This window comes from Marmota marmota, unplaced genomic scaffold (assembly GCF_001458135.2).
Source record: "Marmota marmota marmota unplaced genomic scaffold, marMar, whole genome shotgun sequence".
NCBI lineage: Eukaryota > Metazoa > Chordata > Mammalia > Rodentia > Sciuridae > Marmota > Marmota marmota.
Genome location: NW_025999926.1, coordinates 5,336,200 through 5,357,939, shown reverse-complemented (window position 1 = coordinate 5,357,939; position 21,740 = coordinate 5,336,200). Strand labels below are relative to the sequence as shown.

General features: G+C 41.4%; 1 protein-coding gene across 4 annotated transcripts in view; it reads right to left on the bottom strand.

The window, feature by feature from the left end:
- The window catches only part of Fancc (FA complementation group C), a 167,725-nt gene that overhangs the window by 130,607 nt on the left and 15,378 nt on the right, over positions 1 to 21,740 (bottom strand). The window contains exon 3 of one of the 4 annotated variants that reach the window (XM_048800342.1): positions 14,407 to 14,528. The exons of the other annotated variants lie outside the window; for them this stretch is intronic. The gene's annotated coding sequence lies outside the window, so the exon portion shown is untranslated. The remainder of the gene's footprint in view (positions 1 to 14,406; positions 14,529 to 21,740) is intronic. 4 annotated transcript variants of the gene reach the window in all.

Sequence of the window (21,740 nt, the reverse complement as noted above, 5' to 3'; positions counted from 1 at the left end):
GCTCAAAGGAAGAGTGGCAGGTGGTAACTGGAGTCCTGTCCATTTCTCCTCCTTGCCTCTTATAGAACCTGCTCTGGGAAGAGTACGGGCCAGCCAGGACCAGGAACTCAGGAGACAACCCACAGCTGCCAGGTAAGTGAGCCACCTCTGCCAAGCCTCGTCCTGGACCCAGGTCCCCTGGGATCCAGCCAGACAGCTAAGACTTCGAATCAGGGAAGGCAAACAGTGAGGGAGATAGATACCAAATGACTAAGTGAATGAAAACAATTAAAAAAAAAAAAATCTCATTCAAAGCATGCCATTCACAAATGGAAGAAATCTAATGGCAATAAAGGCAACTTACACATTCACTACAACAAAAATTCACTTCAGATGAAATTAGTCATTCCAACAAAATAAGTGTATTTAAAGTGTTAAAAGGTAATTAAAAAAGAAAAAGAAACTATAAAACAAAAAGACACAGTTAAAACAAGAGACAGCTAAAAAAAAAAGAATCAATGAGGGACTGTGTACATAAGAAACAGTTATTAAACTAAAATATATTCCTGAGTACATTAAAGTATACAATATACTTTAGACAGAACAAACTGAAAAGAGAACTTGTAAATCTGAAGATAATTCTAAGGAATTCAACCAGAGTGCAGCCCAGGAAGAAAAGAAGAAAAACCCAAAAGAGCAGGTAAGAAAGAGGAAGGACAGAGCCACAGACATCTAGTGGAACCACAGCACAGGAAAGTGAAGACAATAGAGGAGAACATGGAAGGAGATGAAAGCTAAGAATGTTCAAGAAGGAGTCCTCAGACTAAAAAGTATATTCTAAACACCAAGAAGGATCATTTAAATGAACACGAAGGCAGTGGAACCAATAAACAAATGCACACAACTATAACATTAATTATAGAAAGAAAATCTTCAAAGCTCCCAGGAAGCACCCTGGCATGCCAAACACACTGTCCCTCCATTGACCTGCTGGGTCACAGACCAGCACCCAGAACAGCCAAGGTGACTTGGACCTGGCTGGAGGCCTCTGAAGACAACAGGTGACCCAACAGATAGGAGGAGCACGCCCTGTGATCCAGAGTCCCTGCAGCAAGCACCATGCCTCTCCGTGAACAGCTGGTGGGTGCCAGGTGACAAAACCACCCTTCACTCTAGACACCCACAGAAACCTCTTTAAAAAGCAGACCCCCAGCGGGCATCATGCTGCACGCCTGTAATTCTACCTACTCCGGAGGCTGAGGCAGGAAGATCACAAGTTCAAGGTCAATCTAGGCAACCTAGTGAGACCCTGTATCAAAAGTAATATAAAAGGGCTGGGAACATAGCTCAGAGGTAGAGTGCTGCTGGGTTCAATCCCCAGGAATGAATGAATGAATGAATCAACAAATAAACAAAGGTGTGAAGCCAGGGGTACACTGGCAAGGGTCTGTAGTCCTAGCTACTCTGGAGTCTGAGGCAGATGTCTCGTGTCCAGGAGTTCAGGATCAGCCTGGGCAACAAAATTTTGAGACTCAGTCTCAAAATCATTTTTTTAAGGGTTGGGGATGTAGCTCAGTAGAAGAGTGCCTGTCCAGCCTGGGCAAGGTGCTGGCTTCAATCCCCATACCACACACACACACAAAAAAAGAAAAAGTAGATCCCTAACTGCTCTGGCTACCTCTAACAACAGGGGACCAGTCCTTCCTAGAACAGAGACTCATCTAGACATCAGCATGTTATCCCTGCCCACCCAGTATGGACCTCACCAGATTCCTGGTTCCCCACCATGGTGTCAAAACCAGCCTTACACAGGGAACTCATCACACAACAAGGACATAGGGCACAAGGCCAATGGAGATGGGCTTTGGTGACTGCTGCCATCAGGAGCTGCATACTAGAACTCAACGTTTTTCACACAGGTTCCTTCGGGGCTTCCCACTTCTCCATGGCTACATCAATTCTCTTGCATCTTCTCTGAAGCCAAAGGGAAGGGAAACGCAGGGAGACGGGCGACAGCCTGAGCAAGTGGGAGAGGACTTGACATGGAGACCACAGGTGAATTGCAATTTTAAACACAATCTTGGAAAACTGGAAACACACAATATATATGATATTTGAATAAAGACTAGAGTCACACATTTTTCTTTAAAAGGTCACCAAACCTCTCATTTACGTTCCCCTGGAAGGTAGAGCTGAGACATGCCAGAGAAGGTAGAGCCCTGACTTCACCAGCTCATTTCCAAACAGAAAACCTTCTCACCAAAACCAACCACGTGACGCCTTCTAGGCGGCGGGCCTGACAGGCACCCAGGAAACACACAAGACAAGGCCTGGGACTGGCCACTCAGCTCACAGAACCTTTCTGCAGGCGATGCTATGCTGTGGCACAAGAGCACCACCTACTGAAACAGTTCCAAGGGACAATTTGGTCTATGTATTGAAAAATGGCTCAGAAAACATGACTGTGGAAGGTGGGCTCCCGGCATTTCCACCAGCTGGAGGCGTCTTTTTCATTTAAAATTAGAGGGAGTTCTTGCCAAGAACTTCTGAAACCAAAATAAGCAGTGTTCCTTCTCCCTCCTCCACCTTCCTTCAGTCACTGCAGGAAAACGAGTCTCCATCCCTCGCCCAACTGTGGCTGGCTGCATGATTACTATTTTTAGACCCATCACCTACCTGTTTTCCACAGGGTAGAGAAGACTTCAAGGGCAGAAGCAGTAGTCACTCTAACAGGTCTGGGAAGGATGGATATAAATCAAGCCCATTAGCCAAATTTCAGTCCCTATAAGACACAGTGCCAAGATCAAGGGCTACAAGTTCCTGCCTCCGTGCCTCCTGGGTCTCCCGTCTGCTCCACCCTGCAGCTTTCATCTGTGGATGGGTTTTACCTGCTACCTCATGGCTCCCCCACCCCAATGCCTGCACAAGGCTGCACACCTCTCATGTCAGGTTCAGAACCTGGTCACTTTTCCTGTAAGAAATTTCAGACACCTCATCACCTCACCAGCTCAGTGACTCAAGGTGCCCATTCTCAGGGAAGAGAACAGAATCTGTTCAACCTAGCCAAGGGAGCTTCCAAGTTAGTGCTACTGGGCCACCAGTTCATCACACGAACACTGGTGGTTGGCAGGTCTGAGAACACTCTTCAGAGTGCACCGCCAAGAGGAAATGCCACCATGTGCAGAGAGGTCCTCAAGAGCAGTGCGGCTCTTCTATTTAAGGCTACCCAAAATGATCATGCCATCTCTATACTTGAGATCTTTGTAAGAAATGACCACAATGTGTAAACAGAACGGGAAAAAAATTTTGAATTTTAGTTCTGTGGCAAAACTAAAGGGCAAAACCTTATTATGTTGGGCTGCACTGTCAGATATTATCATTTGTTCAGCAATATCTCCAGCTATGAAGGAAAGCTCTGGAAATGAGAATGTCTCTCATACTCAGAATAGTCATTGTCTGGCCATTATTTGGGAAAGGAGAAGGAGGAAAGAAACAGAGGGAGGGTACCAGCAGTCCCTAGGTAAGGAGGAATTCTCTGAACTATCTTATGATAAAAGTTCAGCACAGGAGAGGAACATTAACAGAATAAGTTCTTCAGGTCACTTTAAAAGATGAAAAAAAAAAGCCAGGATTATGGGGTGAGGAAGGAAATCAGAAGATAACAGAGGAATTTCAGGGCAGTGAAACTATTCTGCACAATACTACATTGCAGACACATGTCATCATGCATTTGTCTAAAATCACAGACTGTACAACACCAAAAGTAGGCACTGACATGAACTAGGGACCTTACCTGACAAAGATGTGTAATGCACACTCATCGACTGCAACAAATGCACCACTCAGGGGTGGGGGGCATGCTGATGGGGGGTGCATGCTAGGGCAGTGGGTGGAGGGAAAGCTGCCTCTAAAACTGCTCTAAGAATCAAATCACAGGCTGGGGCACAGCTCAGTGGCAAGGGGCCTGCCTAGCATGTGCAAGGCCCTGGGTTTCATCCCCAGCACCACACAAAGGAAGGGAGGGAGGGAGGAAGTCTATTATAAACAAAAACTAAAGGCTACGTGACAGGAGCAGGTGCAAGTGTCACCCAGTAACAATCAAACCTACCAGAGACACTCTGAGCCAAGGGTCAGAAACAAGACAGAGGGTGAAGGCAAGAAAGCTTCCCAAGCACATTGCTGCAGTCAGCCCTCACCTCACCCGCTGTGTAACAAAACCTGTCAGCTCACTTGCAAGGAGAAAGCTAAGTGGAGGAAAGAACTGGGAGTAAGTCAGGAGACTTTTTCCTGGACTTGGAACAATTATCAAACACTGACCTCAGAAACTATTCCTTCAAAGAAGCCACAATTTGATTAATTTGTGCAATGATTTATGTCCCAGGGCATTGTGCAGAGCAACAGACCAGTCAGACATGGTGGTGCATGCCTGTAATCCCAGCAACTCTGGAGGCTGAAGCAGGAGGACTGGAAGTTTGAGGCCAGCCTGGGCAATTTGTGAGACCCTGTCTCAAAATAAATTAAAAGGACCAGGGGTGGAGCTCAGCAGTAAAGTGCTCCCCAGTTCAATCCCCAGTCTCTTCCCCTCAAAAAGAACAACAGAACAGTTAGCCAGCAAACAGATGAACTCAACACCTGGCATAGTCATGTCAGCAGAGGAGTTGAAGGGAACCTTAGGAGTATCACTGTCATTCAGGATGAACAAGGGCTGTGACCATGGGCCAGGGGTCAAGCTGCACCTCCCCAAGGAGCACCATGAGAGGCATAAAACCACAGGAAGGGAAACAGCCCGGCCAGATACTGACGAAATAAGCAAGCAAACAACAACATAAACTCCAGGGAGGGGTCTCTCACACACACACACACACACACACACACACTCACTCTCTCTCTCTCTCTCTCTCTCTCTCTCTCTCTCTCTCTTTCTCTCTCTCCCCAGGGCAGCAGAAGTGCATTACAAGAACAACAGATATTAGATTTATCAGAAAAATCTTTCGAAGTGGCATCACAAACATGTTACCAGAGCTAAAGAAACCCAGGATGAAAGGGTAAAGGAAGGTACCACAACACTGCATCAAGTAGATAAGGTCACTAAACACCCAGAGATTGTACAAGAGGACTGAATGAAGATTCCAGAGTTGAAAAGAACAATTGGAAGAAGAAGAAGAAAACTTCACTATGTGGCTCAAGCATAGATTTAAAGTGGCAGAAGAAAAAATAAGCAAAACTGAAGCCAGATCAAGCCAAAGAACAGAGTTAAAAAGGAAGAAAGAAAAATGAAGAGCACCCCAGAGAAACATGGAGCCCATTTCACAGACTTTCAGACCCGAGCCAGAGCTGGCCTGTGAAGACGCACAGGGCGAACAAGCACTGGAAACATACTCAAAAGGAGAGTGAAAACATTAAAGAAGCTGAAAAGCTACATTTGCATTATCCACTTAAGACAAAGGAACACAATTAAAAAAAAAAAAAAAAGATGAGATGGAGAGAAGAGCATCAAATCAGATCCAACTACATATATAATACCACTGAAGGGGAATGCACAAACATCCAGTCGGACTGGATCAAAACCAGCTCCAACCCCAGGCTGCCCGTGGAGGACACATTCTAGATTCAAAACTACAAAAAGACTGCAAATAAAAGCATGGAAAAAGATACATCACAGGAACATAAGAAAGCTTGTGTGGGTACACTGATAGCATCCTTTTGTCTTGAGGTCTACTTTGGCTATCAGAGATAAAAGCGACAGTTTTTAATGACAAAAGGGTCAACGTGCAAAGAAGAAATAACAATTCTAAATACACCCCTTCCCAATAACAGAGCACAGACTATATAAAGCAAAAAATGACAGAAATGAAGAAACAGAAAATTTAATATTACTACTGGGATTTTGAAACTTTCAATAGTTGAGAGAACAACTAGAAAGAACACACACAGTAGAACGGTATGCCTGAATACAGACTGGACCCAACAGACACTGCAGGCCTCTCCAGAACAACAGAATGGACATCATCCTCAGGGCTACAGGCACCCTCGCTAGGATGGTCTGCGTGAGGCCCTAAAACAAGGCTTAATATACTTAAAAGAACAGAAATCCATCCGACCTGTGCTCTGATCACAAAGGAATGAAATTAGAAATCAGCAGCAGAAAAACTGGGGGAAAGTCACAAATATGTAGAAATTAAACAACACACTGCTAAATAACCCACGGCTTAAAGAAAAAGAGAAGAATCAGAAATGCTTTGAGGCAGTGAAAACAAAGACATAATGCACTCAAACTTATGGGATGCGACTGACAGAGCTCAGAGGGAAACATACAGTCACAATTGCATACATCAGAAAGAAGAACGCCATCAAATCAATACCCTAATCTCCCACCTTGGGAAACCAGGACAGAGGGAAAAAGACCAACTAGAATCTGTACAAGCAGAAATAAGATCAGCGTGGAAATTAATGCGAAAGATGAGAAAACCAAGAGAAAAATCAACAAATGTATAAGTTGGTTCCTTGAAAACTGCAACAAAATTAACAAGCTTTTAGTTGTGCTGACCGACCAAGAAAAAAGAAAAAACTCCGGTGACTGGAATTAGGAATTAAAGAGGAAACATCACTACTGTACTCATGGAAATAAAAGGGATCAAAAAGGAAGACCATGAAGAACACACCAGTAAATCAGAAACCTTAGATGAAATTGCACATTCTAGAAGATAAGTTGACTAAACTGACTCGAGAAGGAGTAGCCAACCAGCAGAGATGAAACTGGTAATGGAGGGAACCCACCATGCGAGCACACTCAGACCATGTGTTCTACGCTGACTGCCCCACAACTTGGGACAAGATGAGAGGGAGAAATCTGTGGCTCAAGGCGTGAGTCAACTCAGTCTTTGACAACTATTCCCTAAATGGAAATGTCCTCTGTAAGAGGATGTCCCTCTCGCTGGACGTGACAATGACAACTTAGGAGAGATTTACTGAAGTGAGCAGAGGTGCTGAGGCAGCACGCCACCCTGACAACACAGGCACCTGGTGCCAGGGACAGGGGAAAGCAGAAGACGTCCTGGTGAACTCTGCCTACAGCCAGTGGGGCTGCTCCAAACACGCAGCCGGCCAGTTCTGGAACACAGTGTCAGAGGATGGGGTAAGGGAACAAAGAGGCCTAATATATGCTGTTTATTGTAGAAAATTACCCAGATTGCTTGGTCATTCTACAGCTGTCACCTCTGAATTCATTCTTTGAAGTTCTGTGTCAAACCCTGTTGCACTGCCAAGTTGTTTACTGGAAATACAGGCTTTCCTACATTTGTATAAATATAAAAAAGTCTACTTACCACGTTTCAATAACAATATTAGATGCAAGCAAATAACTTACTTTACAAAAGATAAAAATCTAATAAATGGCAACAGCTTAAATAGGCATAAGAGCAAACCTTTTCCAAAAGTGTGGACAACTACTTATGGGACACAGGTGCTTTTTTCTATGTGTCTAACACAGATCAGAGGGACTGAGTTCCCAGGGAGGCCGACTCGGGAGGTGAGCGGCCAGAGTTGCAACCCCTGGTCTTTGCACACCAACCACGTGACCTGGGGAAGCTACTCAACCTCTCTGGGCCAAAGCTGCTGCATCTGTAAGGAGAAAGAACCTAGCAGAGTTTCTATGAGTAATGAAGTGCACGAGCTACACAGGAAGCCCTGAGAACCAGGCCCAGCCACTGTGAGCATCAACAAGTATCAGCACCATCAGCACCATGACTAGGGTATGTGAGTATTTCCCCACAGGTTCCTGTGCTGGAAGCCTGGTCTTCAGAGTGGCAGTGCTGAGGGGCAATGTAAGAGGTGGAGCCTGCTGCAAGGTGACTAGGAGGGGGTTGACGCAGTTTTCATAGGATCCCTGTTCCCAAAAGAGCAGGATAACACAGAGAGTCTGGCCCCTGAATCCCACTATAGGGTCTCTCTCTCTCACACACACTCCCACAGCGACACCACCCACCATGTTGCCATGTAGCCAAATGGGCCTCTCCAGAGCTGAGCAGGAGCAGGATCCATGCTCTGGGACCTCGGGAACTGTGAGCTAGGTCACCCTCTTTTCTTTGACATTTTGCCTTGTATATTTTGATACAGCAACAGAAAACAGATTAACACAGTTATTGCATTTCTAATACAAAGCCACTGATGCCTTTCTCCCAGATCTCTCCACTGGATACAAATGATCTCTCTCAGCAAGCCCAAGTGCTTGTCAGCAAAAATGCTCAGAAAAGTACGGAGTCAACAGTGAGAATAGCCACAAGCACACTGGACAGGCTGTGAGCCACACAGGTCTGAATGTCCCTGAGTTACTTACCTTAATATGCTACAAACATTAGAGATGGAGGCTTTGAAATTTTGCTAAGCCAATTTGTGCTCCATTCAAAAGAGGGTAACGCAAGATGGTTTGGTTAGTTGTCAAGTCGTGGGTTGTATAAATGCTAGTTTACAACAAAAACAACCAGAAAAGTGGTGTGGTTCCTATTGGTTATATTAAATTATATTTGAGGTCTTTTATTTTTCTAGCTGCAAACAATAGGATAAGAATCTATTTGAGAGCAAGACTCAAATTTAAATAAGCTGTAAATTTCTAACATAACTTAAAAAATTCAGTTCAGCCTCTTTTTATGTGCAAGACTAAACAATGCAGTTTATAATTTCAAATCCAAACAAATCACGAACAAACTGGGCTCCAATTCCAGCTCCGTTCCACAAGCACTATCAACGGTGTGGCCCAAAATATTGTATTTCTCCTAAATAAAAGGGCAGTGATTCCTACCAATTTTACATGATGGAAAAGATTAGATGAGATAAATACTAACAATAAGCAGTATTTGTAACTGTCAATGAATAACACAAGAAAATATAATTAACTTAAGCTTTGAAACTCCTCTTTCTCACATAAACACAATGAAAAAATAATAATCTTAGCCAAGATGTAAGGGAGAAAGCATAAAAAGAAAATAATTGAAAACTCCTTCTTTAGAGTGGAAAAATTATTTTAATATCTAGGAGGATAAATAGAATAATATGTTGCCAAAAGGAAGACTGTAAGAAAATATAAACATTTACAAAATAACATAAAGGAATTTAGAAAGAAATAATTTATGTCCCAGTGAGAACCAAAGACAAAGTCTAAATAATGAGGAGCTCCAGGAAGATGTAACTGTGATGGAATAAAATTCACCCACCAAAGTGGGCTCTGGGGATATGATTATTTAAAATTACTATATCATTATAAAGTAAATATGCTTTAATATTCAGAATAACAAACTGAAAATAGAATGCTATAAATTCTATGAAGGTTTACATCTAATGTTAAAATACTGAATGTTTCCTAATTTTATGTATATCACTATAAAATGTAAAAAACAGGGCTGGGGATGTGGCTCAAGCGGTAGCGTGCTCACCTGGCATGCATGAGGCCCGGGTTCGATCCTCAGCACCACATACAAATAAAGATGTTGTGTCCACCGAAAACTAAAAAATAAATATTAAAATTCTCTCTCTCTTCAAAAAAAAAAACAAAAAACAACAATATTCCTATGTAAGTAAAGAAGACTGACACATCAAGAAACATGATTATTCTTTCATTCAACAAGTACCTACTAAATGCTCACTAAATGAAAATTAACACAGTCAATTTTCAATTTGGGAATGTAGCTCAGTGGTAGAGCACCCATCAGTTGAATGCCCAGTACCAAAAAAAAATTTTTTTTAAGTTCAATTAAAATAAGCAGAGTTCAACAAAAGGATACTACTTTTTAACCTTTAGAATTAGCAACTGAAAAACAATACAGTGGTCACTCACACACAGGTTGATGGGAATGGAACTAGTATTATAAGTTTTCTGGAGTGGAGTGTTATTAGGAAAATATAGAAAAATATTACCCTGCTAATCTCATACTGCCCAGGTGACCTGGCTGCATTTCTTTTCTTTTTTTTTAATATTTACTTTATAGTTATAGGTAGACACAAAACTTTATTTTATTTTATTTTTTTATATGGTGCTGAGGATCAAACCCAGTGCCTCACACATGCTAGGCAAGTGCTCTTCCTCTGAGCCACAACCCCAGCCCCACCTGGCTGCATTTCTACCCCACCCTAACCTTACCTACCTATGAAGACAGGGTGCCTCTTCAAATGGGCTGGCTGACAACTGGCTGGATCCAACATGGCCGCCAGTGGCCACCAGACACCCCAACTGCATAGCAGTCCCATCTGCATGCTAAAGGACACATCCTAAATCTCAAAAAGTGCGCAATTAATTAATTAAATAACTTATAATAAAAGCACATAGTCTCATTTTAGAAGAATATGATTTAAAGACATGGAAAGCTACTTATGTTGTATATAAGACACTATATATAATAGGATCGTAATTTATTCTATACAAACATACACATATACAACCAAAAACTGGAATGCAAGCACAACGTTAACAATTATTTTGTGTGATGCTATTATTTTTCTTCTTTATACATGTTATTAATTCCCAAACTTCCTGATGATCATGCATTATTGTGTAGCCAGAAAAGTGTTCTTGGGGGTTTATGCCCAAAATACTCTCCCACTTAAGCCTACCATGTTAATCCCATCCCCCTGTCGGTGACTGTATCCTGCCAATGAGAAACAAGGAGACCGCTGGTATGGGGGCTCCAGCAAAGTTCCAATGCCATGTCCAGATGTAGTTCATTGTTAACCATTCTGTGCACATTTACCTAAATATACCCACTATGCAGCAGACATTAAGCTAGGCCAGCCATAGGGCTCATGAAAAAAATAAATATTTGTCTTAAAAATACAGAATGCTAGGAGTGGTGGCACACACCTGTAATCCCAGGCATGATAGGAGGCCAAGGCACAGGATCACGAGTTTGAGGCCAGCCTGAGCAACTTAGTGAGTCCCTGTCTCAAAATGAAATCAATAAAGTGTTGGGGTATGCAGCTCAGTGGCAGCATATTTGAATACTGTGTGTGAGGCCCTGGGTTCAGTCCCCAGTACATATATTAAAAAAAAAACCACACACACCTTATAGTATGTTAAACTGGGAAACATACAATCTAGAGGTGTAGCAGAAATCTACTGAAAATTCCAAGAAAAATGTGGAAGTGGTAGTACATACACAGAACACTGAGAGCCCACTGAGAGTTAGTAAAATCCAGGGACACCTTGAAGGGTCATTACTGCTCATGCACAGATAAAAGGGACATCAACAGACCCCAGGCCCAGGCCACAACACACTTCTTGGCCTGCATGAAGGCTCAGAGTAAAGAAACCCGTACCAGACACTGGCTTATCAGAACAGAAATATCCTCTCTGCCCAAGGCAAACCACTACACTCTGCCTGGTTCTACAGGCAAACCAAGCTTCCTTGAAGGAATAGGTCCACTTTACACTCCACAATGCAAAGCTTTATGTTCAGCATAATCTGGTTTTCACATCATAATTTCTTTACTACAACAATTAGTTCAAGCAGGTCTGGTGGCACCCTCTTGTAATTCCAGCTTCATAGGAGGCTGAGACAGGAGGATCACAAGTTGGAGATCAGCCTGGGTAACAAAGGGAGTCCCTGTCTCAAAATTTAAAAAAATTTTTACAAGCCTGGGGATGTAGCTCAAAGGTACACTCATATATTGCTGGTGAGACTGCAAACTGGTGCAGCCAATTTGGAAAGCAGTATGGAGATTCCTTGGAAATCTGGGAATGGAACCATCATTTGACCCAGCTATTCCTCTTCTCGGATTATACCCAAAGGACCTAAAAACAGCATACTACAGGGACACAGCCACATCAATGTTTATAGCAGCACAATTCAGAATAGCTAAACTGTGGAGCCAACCTAGATGTCCTTCAGTGGAGGAATGGATAAAAAAAAAATGTGGCATTTATACACAATGGAATATTACTCAGCACCAAAAAGAATAAGATCTTGGCATTTGCAGGGAAATGGATGGCATTAGAGAAGATTATGCTAAGTTGCTGCGCCCCTCCCCTGACTCAGGCAATGGCAAGGCCCTACTGAGGTGGATGGCGCAAGGCGTCCATCCTCTGGAGGAGCGCGGTATATTTCTGGGAATGGGCTGGTTTGTTTTTGTATTCCTTTAATAAGTATAGTTGCAACTTCTCATATGACCATTAAGTATGAAGGAAAAAACATGACTTTCCTAATTAATGCAACTACTTCTAAAGAATAGATCTGTTTGCTCTAAATGCAATGATTCAGCTGTGGAGCGTAAATTGTTAATTTCTAATGAAAAACTCCCTGTATTCCTGTCAAGGAAGTTTTTGAGAATTTAAATTAAAATCTAGAGAAGAAGAATTAATGTTAAGAAGACAGATTAGTGCTTAGTACTGGGCAACTTGTTCTTGTTCCTGTGCACAATGGTTTGTGCTCTTACTCTTGTTTGATTAAAATTAATAACAAGTAAACCACTTGCCGTAACCATGGCACCGGTTCCAGTCAATAAGTCAAGAAAGAATAGTCAAGGTATAGGCCAATAGTTGGGACATTTCTAACTATTATTAAAAGTTAACTAAACAGAAACAGCTCAAAGCAAAATGCAAACTAAAAGGAAAAATGCTTGCTTACGCATAAGCCAAGATACATTCTTCTATTCTAATTGTAGCTACTTTGTTTCTTTGAATAATGATTCCTGTTTTGTAATCACAAAGTACTGTGAGCCTGCCAAAATGAAAAGTATATATGATCAACTTCACAAGTAAAGATTGGGATCAGCACCTTCACTTTGGTGTCTGTGTTGTTTCTCCACCCCCCTTTCGCCGACTCCTCACCATTCGTTTCCTGAGACCCCCTGTTGGAGCTGGACTCCGACACTAAGTGAAGTTAGCCAATCCAAAAAAAACAAATGCCAAATGTTTTCTCTGATATAAGGGGGGTGAGTCAAAGTGGGGTAGGGAGGGAGAGCATGGGAGGAAGATTACCTCTAGATAGGGAAGAGGGGTGGGAGGGAAAGGGAGGGGGAAGGGGAATAGCAAGGATGGTAGAAAGTGATGGTCATCATTATACAAGATACATGTATGAAGATGTGAATTTGGTGTCAACATACCTTATATACAAACAGAGATATGATAAATTGTGGTATAAAGGTGTATTAAGAATTGTAATGCAAAAAAAAAGAGTTCATGTATAATGGCATAAGTTGGTGTGAACATACTTTATATACAGAGTTACGAAAAATCGTGCTATGAATGGATAATTATGAATATAATACATTCCCCTATTGTCATGTTTGTAAGAAATAAATTTAAAAAAAATAAGAAAGAAAGAAAGAAAAAAAAATTCCAACACGTCACATAAACCCTAGGGAAACACTAGGGTATCTATTTTAAATGAATAAGACTGTTTTATACCAACACCCTATCAAACTAGTGGTGTCACCACATGGTTCTGGTGGTATTGCTAATCAGGGAGATTATGTTTACTATTATTTCTAGGAGTCCTAAAGCAATAACCTTAACCATCAAATGCAAAATTCTTAATCATCAATCCACTTTGTTCTCCTAAGTAAGAAAAGTCGTTAGATAAATGGTAGTACCATAGGAGAAAACAAAGCAAGACAAATTTACCACAAGAAAGAAACCTAACCAACTGCGTGGATCAAACAAAGCAAAACCCAATGAGATACTTCTGACGCCCAGCACTGCTTGGCTGCTCCCTGGCACCTCACCATGGACACCAGGAGGAAAGACAGGAGGAGCAGGAGTCTGGAAGGGAGCTGAGAGAGCTCTTTCTCTAACAGTAACTAAGATGTGAAAGAAAAACGTGAGTCTTATATTTCCAAGCACCTAAGAAAATACCTAAAAGCTAACAGAAGTTGCTAAAATCACAGGAATTTTACATACCCAAACTTACTTATCTATGATAGAAATCTTTTTAAAAGCAATTACACAATTCCCTGCCTTTTTAAAAAAAAAACAAGCATTCTAAAATTTAGATGATTTGGGGCTGGCCAGAATTAAGAATTACTGTTTGGTTTTGTAATATAATGATGCCTTTAGGGACCATTGGGGTATGCATGACTATTTGCTCCAACCCAAATAGTCCCAGGTGACCATATGCTTTTTATGTGAAATTATTGGCTTGTGTTTTAATCTAGAACCATGCTAAGAAAATAGAAATTATCCATACTTACTGGAATTTTTAAAAAAATTAACTATTCAAAGACAACATGGACATAACATTACAAATCACCTTAAACACTAAGCAATTCGTTCCTGGTTCAACTCTATTAACAATATATTGAATATACCAAGGTTATTAGAGGAAGCAAAAAGCTTCCTCAAGAAATTTCTCTGTCCACTGAAATGATAACAGTTATTGTCATAGCAGCTGACACATCCGCAGAGCTGCTTCTGTAAGACCGTCTGGGGCATGACAGACTCACCTCACCCCGAGGCCCTCCTGCAGGAGAACCAAAGCAGAGCTGAAGCACCTTGTCAGTCACTCTCCTGGTCAGAGACGGAGCCGCTCCTGACAGGCAGCACAGGCTCCTCCACACCACAATCACTGGGTGCAGGTCACAAATGAAAAAGGAATTTTGAATAAGAAAAGTGATTTATGTTGTTTAAATCAAAAGCAGAAGTCCTCAGCAGCCTCAACCCCAGCCATCTGGCTTCTCTGCAGGGACCCACCGTCCCCAGCATCGCACTCCTCCTTTCCTACCAGGCTCCTTTCCTCTGGCAGCCTAAGCACCCACCCTGCCCCACGTCATCAGTGTGAGCAGGGCCCTCCGACTCTCTCGGGTCCTTCCAGCTGTCAAAGGCAACATCTCTGTTTACCGCTCCAACTTGTGTGGGGAACCACGGACAATGTCCACGTCTGCAAAGGGCAAAGGAAGCGAAATGCTTTCCACAGTTAAAGGAATCCCCTAGGGGCCAGGGCAGTGGCTGTGGGGGAACGCTTGCCTGGCATGCGAGGCCCTGGGTTAGATCCCCAGGCACCACATAAAAATAAACAAATAAAATAAAGGTACTGTGTTCATCTACAAAAAAATTTAAAAAAAAAGAAAAAAGAAAAGAATCCCCTGGTCCAGTCAGTGTGAGGATGCTGGACCTGGACACCTCCCTCTGGCTGCCTGACCACAGACTACGTAATAGGAAATGGGGTAATTTCTAAAACGGAGCCATTCAAATTGCCCTTCAAAGTGCTAACCTAGAAAAATTCCCTTTTTGTCCACAACAAAAAGCAGGCATGTTATACAGTCTTGGTCTACAATAATATTTCTGCACTTTTTTCCTGAATAAAAAATGCATTTGTAATCTCCTTGTCATATAAAAATTCAATAAATATGGGGCTGGTGTTGTGGCTCAGCGGTAGAGCCCTGGTTTTGATCCTTAGCACCACATAAAAATAAATAAAATAAAGGGATTGTGTCCAACTACAACTAAAAAATAAGTATAAAAAATTCAATAAATATCCAAGATAACAGATTTAGTATGGATTTTTTTCTTACCATTACTAGGTGGTATTAAAAATAATTTTCTAGGTGATAAGGTTCCCTCATTCTCCCAAGGTCAACTCATAATTAATTTCTCTATTTGGGGGAAGGAGGGATTGAACCTAGGGAAACTCTACCACTGAGCCACATCCCCAGCTCTTTTAATTTTTTTCTTTTGAGATAGGATCTCACTAAGATGCTGAGGCTGTCCTTAATCTTGCCATCCTCCTGCCTCCGCCTCCTGACTAGCTAGAATTACAGGCATGTCCCATCACACCCAGCCCCTAATTTCTCTTAAGAGCTCTGAAACTTTATCAGCAGCACATATTTACATTTCCAATTCCCAGTAAGCTAAACTAGAACAGGGATTTCTAACATAAAAATAAATTGTTTGACATTTAATATTAATGAATGGGATAAAATTTTTGTGTATCTAAAAACATTCTTGCTTTTCCTAAGACAGGTTTTTCATCAAAAAGAATAATTTGTGAAAGCAGGGTTTAATTCATAATTTTGCTGTCCCACATTAATGGTATCTTTTTCATAAGAAATGTTCTGCCTTCACTAAGCCCACATGCAGAAGGACATTGAACTTGCTACGCCTCGTGTGAGAACGACTGGCTCCAGTAGGTCTTAACAGTCCCAGATCAGCGCGAATGCACTGTGTTGGTCCACCCCCATACTTGAAAACCACCGGCAAACTCCAGCCAGCGACTTCATGTGGGCACTCACTGAGATGAACTCCACGGACACAGTGTACTGCCACACAAGTGAAGAGTTTTGTTTGACCGGAATGTTCTTACATGCTCTCACAGCAGGCACGCTGAGCCTCAGCACACAATACATGGACCCACGGTTCCACTCTGGCCCGGCTCTCCCCAACACACCTCCCCATGCTCCTCCATCCATGTTGGTTTGTATTTGCATCCAGTGCTTCCATTTGATTCTCCTGTGCAATTTCAGTCTTTCTCCTTTCCAATAATTCTTCTCTTTCTTCACTGTTTTCTGTTCCCCTAAAGACTGTCATTTCAGTGTGTGGTTTCTAATTTGCATAAATAATTCTAGTAAATAGCACTGTCTCCTGCCAATGACAAAATATATAAATTAACCAGCACGGTTTTCACACAGTCCCTGATTGCATATCCAATGGCTGCAGTAAGAATCTAAAAAATGTGCAACTGAATCTTGAGGAAATACACGAGCATAGCATGAAGAGAACACACCAAAAGAAAGGCAGTCATCTTTCATACCTGCACTTCAGAGGGGAAAAATCACCTCCTGTACTTATTCATAAATCATTTTTCTCTACAAACATACAAATTTGAGTTTATATAATAAATTCTCAATTATTCTTTCAAATTAAAAACGTTTTCAATTTTAACCTTACTGTCCTAGGCATGTTTTAGAACAGAGCCCAGGCATGCTGGAGGCTTATTCCTCCTGAAGACTGCTCCCAGAAAACTAGTCTTCATGTCATCCAGTGTGGCAGGAAACTCTGAAGAATGATGGGGGCTGTTGGGCATCAACTAATTCCACTTCCTGAGTGGGCAGGCACATCACTGGGTTCTAGAACAGTAGTAATGTTTAAAAATAGGGGGTTACTGACCAAAAATGTAAAAGGCATATTAGAACCACCATAGGGGCTTCTTGTAGAATCAGGTATCAGGGAGTCACCCTTTAGACAACTCTGGGAGACAATACTTCTGTCTGAGATCATGTATGCTTTATCTTCATCCAAGATTCCAGATTTCTTATCATTAAGGCTCACGATTGTTCAAATATGTGCAGTAATATCTTTCACCCAGTAATATCACTATGGCATTGGGACCAACACAAACATTAACCCACAGGTCTAAGAATTCTCAAGAAGAATGTGTGCCTTATTTTGGATGCAAGCAGAAGCAGGACTTGAGAAAAGGATGTGAGTGGAAGGCATCTGTTTGGGTGGCCATGGGAATTCTGTTAAGGAAGTGGAAACACAATTCAGGGGAAAGAAAGGAGCCAAAAAAGGGAAGCTTTGCTAAGCCCAGTACCAGAGTGGGGTAACCAAGGCTCAGTCTAGGAGTCTCTGGGAAATGATAAAAACAAGACACTCAGAAACAAATCAAGTAGCAACACTGCAGAAGCTCAAAGCAAAGGGGAAACCCTAAGCACAGCAGAGACAGAAAGACAGCACTTTCAAAGTGACACTGCCCTGAATGGAAGCTTACTTCTAACACCACACAGGGAAGAGAGTGAGCATTCTAACCCCGAGTCCTGTACCCAGCAAAAGCATCAAGGATGAGACTGTATTAGAAACAGCATTTAGCAAATCAAAGTGGGAGAGCTCATCACCAAAGAACTGCTCAGAACTGTCCTTCAGGGGGAAGGAAATCTACCCTGGAGGAAGGCGGAAAACAAGGAAGGATGAAAAAGAAAAGGGAAACTGCAGATAAAGCAAGTCACAGCCAGCGGCAGCTCACAAGCTGGAAAGCGGGTGAATTCTTTCCAAGTCCGTGGATTGTCTGTGAGAAGAGGAAAGGTACTTTTAGACTTTACAAATTAAACGCACATGTTGCAATTTCTAGTACAGCCATTGAAAAACAGATACAGAGTATATAATTTTGAAAGCTACTGAATGATTTTTTAAAATTATTAGTCAAAAACAAGGTAACAAAAAACTGGAATACAGAACAGGTAGAACTCAAAGAAGGAAGGAAATAAAAGGTAGATTTAAATCCAAATACATCACAAGTCACAATTAATGTGAACATACTACATGGAATACCATTAGAAAGATGATCAGATCAGATTTCTAAAATCCAAACATAAAATGTGTACCAGAGGTACAACTAAAACTGAAGGAGAAAGAAAGGTTGATTATAGGAACTATGTTAGGATAACTATTTCTATTAAGCAAAGCAGGCTTTATAGGAAAAATCATTACTAAACAGATTATAGAAAGAATTCAAATAATTCATATTATTTCTATAACAGATTATAGAAATAATAATAGAAAATTGAAAATTACTACATTTTCAATACACCAAGAAAATGTAGTAATTTTAAACTTGTATACACCAAATAATATAGTATTAAGCTACATAAAACAAAAGTTGACAAACTCCAAAGAAGAGAGTAGTTCTACAATAAAAACAAGTGAGATACAATTTAAGCACTGATGTCTTTATGTGTGCTTTTTAAAAGGATTAAAAATTCATGAACTCTAACCTTACATCACATAGAATATTAACTAAAAGTGGATCAAAGACCTTAATATAAGAGGTAAAACCACAAAACTCCTAAATGAAAAGAGGGGGGAAACCTTGGGAGATTAGATTCGGAAATGATTTCTTGGATATGAACCGAAAGTATAGGTAACAAAAGAAAAGAAGTAAATTAGACTTCATAAAATATTTTAAATTACATATATGTGTGTGTATATGTGTTTGGGTATATGTATAAATTAAATCTATCAAGATAGTAAAAGCAGGGCTGGGTCTGGGGCTCAGCAGTAGAGCGCTTGCCTTACACGTGTGAGGCACTGGGTTCAATCCTCAGCACCACATAAAAAATAAACAAACAACATAAAGGTATTGTGTCCATTTAAAACAAAAAAATTTTAAAAAGATAGTGAAAGCACAACTCAAGATGGAGAAAAATTTTAGAAACCACACATCTGATAAACAGTTACTATACAGAACATGTAAAGAAGTCAACAAAAACCAACAGCCCAATTTAAATGTGGGCCAAGGACATGAACTGATGCACCAAGTGGATCATTAGAACCCTTGCTGTTGGGGAGGTAAAGTGGGGTGGCCGCAATGGAAACAGCAGGGCAGTTTCTCAAAAAACTAACACTAGAACTCCACGAATCCAGGAATTCTACTTCAGGGTAGATGTCCAAAACAGCTGAAGGCAGGAACTGGAGAACTGGAAGGGTACTCTCATATTCACACCACCATTAGTCATACACAATAAGCCAAAAGGTAGAAACAACCCAAGTGACCGTCAGTGGGTGAGTGGATATACACAGCATGGAGTATGCATACAATGAGATTATTCATACCTTACGATGAGGGAAATTCTGACACTGCCACAACACGGTGGACCTTAAGGATATTATGCTAAGTGAAATAAGACATACACAAAGAACAAAAATTGCACAATTCCACTTATCTGAAGCAAAAAGTAGGATGATGGCCATCAAGAGCTGCGAGGAGAGGGTTAGGAAGTGATTTAATGAGCATGGACTTTCAGTGGGAGAGATGGAAAGGCTTCAGAGCTGGTCGGTGGGGATGGCTACACACAGTGGGAGTGTACTTAATGCTGCTAAAGCATACACTAAAAAAGTGGTTGAAACAATAAGTCTCATGCATGCATATTTTATCACAAAAAAATACTTTAAATGAGTTAGGTATTCATCTCAAGAAGTCAGGAAAAAGAATACAAAAAAGAAGGACTAAATTACACTAAAGAAACTGTACGAGAAGAGTTTAAAATTCTATTGAGAATTTTTACATTATAAATAAAATCAACTTCTAAATATGGAAGACCTTATGTAAGAATTATACTTCTGAAACCTTCTGTCAATACCACTAAAGTACATTATGGTGCAGAATTTAGTGAAATCCTTAGTTGTTTCACTGTCCAAAATCACCCATGAAACTAGTGATATGATGGAAAATAGGCGTGAGTGTCAGCACATTGTGGAGAAACCGGAATGCGAACTAGTACTTAAAAATCCATAGAGACAGAGCAGATCAGTGAGTGTCAGGGGCCTGGAGGGGGGAAGGGCAACAAGGAATGGAGAGTGGCTGCTTAAAGAGGCCAGGGTTTCTTTGGGGAGTGATGCAAATGCTCTGGAATCAGCGATGATGTTTGACCACTGTGTAAATGCACTAAATGCCCCTGAATTGTATGTGCTATAATGGTGACCCTTAAGTGAATTTAATCTCAATGTTAAAAGCCTAGTCAGAAGACCATGCCATGGTCAACGTCATAGCATATCACAGTACGACTGACAACATAAGAACGCATCGTCTACTTATTGAACTCCGACGCATCAAAGTGATATTCAGAGACTGGTGGTGTGTTTCACATGAGTCCCACCCAAGATGAAATGTACCAGAGAGCAGATTACAGACTTTCAGCAAGGTCCTTCTGACCTCATGGTGGCCATCACCAATAATACGAGGGAACAAAACCAGTGGTAGGAAAAGGCACCATAAGGCCTGATCCCAGCTTCCAAGTCTGAAAGAATTCCTTAGAACTCTGTCTAGGAGGCCTGTTTTCATTTTTTCTCACCCAAAACCCTGAAGGTTCCAATATGGCTGAATTATTTAGGGGCAGCTGAAAGCAGAGAGCAGGGAATGGGGCTTACAATAGCTGGCCATGGACCCTGCTAACCAGCTCGTGGGTTCCACCAGAGGCATGCCCAGGGACCACACGTCCAAACAGTCCAAGTGTGCCCTCTGGGATCAGTGGCCCCCACAGTACACGTGATCACCACAGTCAGCACACAGATCCTAGAAGCAAGTGCAACTCACAACACCTGGCTTAACTCTTCTAGACTCGGAGAAGACACAGAACCTTGCACGCTTCAGGACACTGCCTGAGCCAAATAAATGGGAGGCTCGCAGCATTTGGCCTGGTTTTGCACAACTGAGAGAAGGTACACAATCCTATAAGACATGCCCCCAAGAGTGAACAAGAGAAATGAAGTCAGTGCCTCCCTGGGAAAGGTCAGAGAATGAAGCCTGCTGACTGGTGGGGAAAGTCTTTCTCTCCCAAAGCCAGTTAGTAAAAGCTAGAGATGGTGACTGCTTCTTCAAATGCAGAAGCAGCAATATGAGGTTACATGAAGTTTACATCATGCCACATGAAGAATCAAGGAAAAACACACCACCAAAGGAACAAAATAAAAAGTCCAGTGATCAAAGCCAAAAGAAATATAGACTTACAATTTATAATTCTTGATAAAGAATTCAAAATAATCAACTTAAATATGCTTAGTCAGCTCCACAGAAACACAGATAGACAACTATATGAAATCAGGAAAATAATACATGAACAAAATAAGAAAGTCAACAAGGAGATAGAATCATAAGAAAGGATCAAATGAATTCTGGAACTGAAGGGTACAAGGTCTGAACTGAAAAATCCAATAGAGAACTTCAAGAGCTAACTTCATCAAGCAAAGAATCAGTGAACTCAAAGGCGATTATTTCAAATCATATGAAAGAGGAACCATAAGAAAAAGGTATAAAAAGATGAAGAACATCTACAGGACTTAAAGCATA